This window comes from Sturnira hondurensis, unplaced genomic scaffold (assembly GCF_014824575.4).
Source record: "Sturnira hondurensis isolate 20B ecotype Veracruz unplaced genomic scaffold, ASM1482457v3 Scaffold0005279, whole genome shotgun sequence".
Taxonomy (NCBI): Eukaryota; Metazoa; Chordata; class Mammalia; order Chiroptera; family Phyllostomidae; genus Sturnira; species Sturnira hondurensis.
Window position 1 is genome coordinate 4,579,920 of NW_028077910.1, and position 3,594 is coordinate 4,583,513.

At 32.1% G+C, this 3,594-nt stretch overlaps 1 non-coding gene across 1 annotated transcript; it reads right to left on the reverse strand.

Annotated features, from left to right (window-relative positions):
• Positions 1 to 2,681: 2,681 nt before the first annotated feature.
• Positions 2,682 to 2,788, reverse strand: LOC118987526 (U6 spliceosomal RNA). The gene has a single exon (XR_005066581.1). It is a non-coding gene; the product is annotated as a U6 spliceosomal RNA (small nuclear RNA).
• Between the last annotated feature and the right edge of the window lie 806 nt (positions 2,789 to 3,594).

A 3,594-nucleotide genomic window follows, 5' to 3' on the forward strand; every position in this document is an offset into this window, starting at 1 on the left:
CATTGTTACTAAAGTATTTAACCACAAACAAATTTTTAAAATTAAAACTAACTGAGAAAGCACAACACTAAATATACTTAATAGAGTGCACAGAATAAAAGATGTCCCTAGAATGGTAAATATGTTTCCTTACATGACTTTGCTGATGTGCTTGGGTTACGGCTCTTGAGATGGGGCCAGTGTAATCACAAGGGTCCTTATAAGAGGAAGGCAGAAGAGTCAGAATCAGAATAAGAGATGTGGTAACAGAAGTAGAGATCAGAGATAGATATAATGAGAAATTTGAGTATGCTATCCTGCTGGTTTAAGAGATGGAAAACAGTGCCATAAAACCAAGGACTGTGGGTGGCTCCAGAAGTTAGAAAAGGCAAGAAAATGGACTCTCCCATAGAGCCTCCAAAAAGGACGCAGCCCTTGGCAACCCACTTTACAGTTCTGACTTCCAGAACTGCAAATCCGGAAATGCATATTGTTTGAAGCCACTAAACCTGTGATAATTTATCATAGCAGCAACAGGAAGCTGCTGTGCTTAATTAAAAATATTACAACTATTCTGGGAATAATCAATGCTGCCCAATAGAAATATAATGTGTGCTACATAAGCAATTTAACATTTTCTATCATGTACTTGAAGAAGCATCAGGTAAAATTAAATTTTATATTATATTTTATCTAGTCCAATGTGTAAAAAATATCATTTTGACTTATAATCACAATCTAAAATAAATAATGAGATCTTTTATTGTTTTTCATACAAATGCCTCAAAAACCTAATCGTGTACTGAATATCTGGTGTCTAGAGCACATCTCAATTTGGACTAATTCCATTCCAATAGTTTAATAGCCACAGATGGCTAGTGATTGCCATATTGTATAATGCAGCTGTAGACTGTAAGAAACAAATTAAAAAGAAAATTCATATATTTTGTACAAATTTTTCTAATATTCTTTTGTCTGCAATGATCTAAATTAAAAATCATAAAGGTACCTAAAAAAATCAGGATGGCAGTATGGCCAATTTTCTGAAAACTCTGTACTTGAAAAGTGTATTTAAAAAGTACAGGAAAGGAACAAAAAATAACATGAAAGAACAGTATGATTACTTAATGATATGTAGTTGTCTGATGCTTATGAAAAATGCTAAGGTAAAATGCTATGATAAAAGAAAAAATTCTCTGATATTTTCATAGCAAAAAGATAGCCAAAGATAGAATGAGAATGGCATTACTTGAGGTCAACTATGTAATACGACCAACATAAAAGCAAAACAATCAAAATTCTAGCTTCCAATTTCTTCATAGAGAAGAACGATATTTAACCTGCAAAAGAAAATAATGATGAAGAATGATAAGAAAGCTTGAAGGTGATTTAAATTTGTTTTAAGATTTCAAGTTAAAATCCATTACCTACCTAACAGGATAGTAAAAATATTTGGAAATACGTTCTTGGAACTAATACCTACTGCCTTTGCGTTACCATGGAGAAGTGCCATAAAAACGTTAACTGTATTGGCTTTCAAACAGGATTCCAGAAACTAAGCTCTACATTTCTGACAACAGAAATTCTAGAATTCATGTTCACGTGTGTTCATTAAGTATATGTCAAGTCAGAGTAAAATATTTTTATTAGACTTACTAGAGTAGCAAATTAAACATGTGGTTTGAATTGTTTATGTTGACTTCATCCAAGACCCTTTTATAAAAAGCACTTTTATAAAAAACACTGATAATTTTCTTCTGAACAAAATTATGAAATATGGAGGTAGAATGAAGCTATAGTTGAGTAGATCCTATGAAAATTGAATTATCATTCTTCTGTAGCATTCAATGAATGTTATTTGATGTCCTCTTCTTTTTTTCATTTTTTAATTGATTTTATTTTTTTTAATTTTTAATTTTTATTTAATTCTTGTTCAAGTACAGTTTTCTGTCTTATATTCCCAGCCTTGCCTCCCCAGTACCCCCCACCTTAGTTATTGTCCATGTGTCCTTTATACTTGTTCATGTGANTCCTCCTTGGCAAAGTGTCTGTTCAAGTCCTTTGCCCATTTTTTAATTGGGTTGCTCGTCTTCTTTGAGTGGAGTCATGTGAGTTCTTTGTATATTTTGGAGATTAAACCTTGGTCTGAGGTATCATTGGCAAATATGTTTTCCCAAACTGTTGCTTCTCTTTTTATCTTGATACTGTTTTCCTTAGCCATGCAGAAGCTTTTAATTTTGATGAGATCTCCTTTGTTTATTCTTTCCTTTATGTCCCTTGCTCTAGGGGATGTATAGTAAAAATATTGCTGCGTGGAATATCTGAGATTTTCCTGCCAATGCTCTCCTCTGGGGCTTTAATGGTTTCACAGATTATATTTAAGTCTTTTATCCACCTTAAATTTATTTTGGTGTATGGTGTAAATTGGTGCTCGAGTTTCATTTTTTTGCATGTCCAGTTCTCCCAACACCATTTGTTGAAGAGGCTATCTTTACTCCATTTTATGTTACTGCTCCCTTTGTCGAATATTAATTGACTGTAGAGATTTGGGTTTATTTCTGGGCTCTCTGTTCTATTCCATTGGTCTATGTGCCTGTTTTTATGCCAGTACCAGGCTGTTTTGATTACAGTGGCCTTGTAATACAGTTTGATATCAGGTATTGTGATCCCTCCTACTTTGTTCTCCTTTCTCAAAATTGTAGAAAAATATGGAATGCTTCATGAATTTGCGTGTCATCCTTGCGCAGGGGCCATGCTAATCTTCTCTGTATTGTTCCAATTTTAGTATATGTGCTGCCGAAGTGAGCACCTTTTTTCCGTTTTGAGGATTAAATTTTCTAAAGGAATTTGTTTTATAACTAGGTCTGTCCATTAAGCAAATTAGTCTAATGGCGAATATGAGCGAGAAGCTAGTAGGAGCCTGCCTTAGGTCATAGACTTTTAAATAGATTATTAAAACCATCAACTGTTTTTGGAATTATGTTTTCTGATGATACTTTTCAAACTTTCAAGGAGTTTGATATAAATTATTTTTATGTTAAATGTTAAATTGCATTTTAATTAAATTTAACTAAATTTTGGCATCTAGAGTCTCTCTGTGTCATCTATTGCAAAATAGAAATCAAGATATTCTTATTTGAGTTTATTCATTAATAAAATATAAATATTTCTGTCTAATATTAATCAACCATATCTTTTGAATGGTATTTCTATGGATAGTATTTCACTGAGTTACAAAAACTTTAGGTCATAGATTGATTTTAATAACAGCTTCAAAATTAATCCAAACTCAAGTCAATTAAAATGCAACTCAATATCAATTTTAATTTTGGCTATATAAATTTCAAACAAACGTTTATAATGTGATGGCTCTTCTTTCATCTGAGTCCTAATCTACACAAAATCCTTCTGTATCTTCTCCCTCCCCAGATATATGAAGAGGTAGATCAGAATGCAAAATAATAGAAAGAACAACATTAACAATAATAGAAAACAAAAGAAAGTAACACAACAACTCGTGTCTCTCTTTTTCTCATGCTTTCTCTTTCCATATCCCCTTCTATCTCTCTTGTTTTTATATGTAACACAACATATAGTGTATAATTACATTTTATA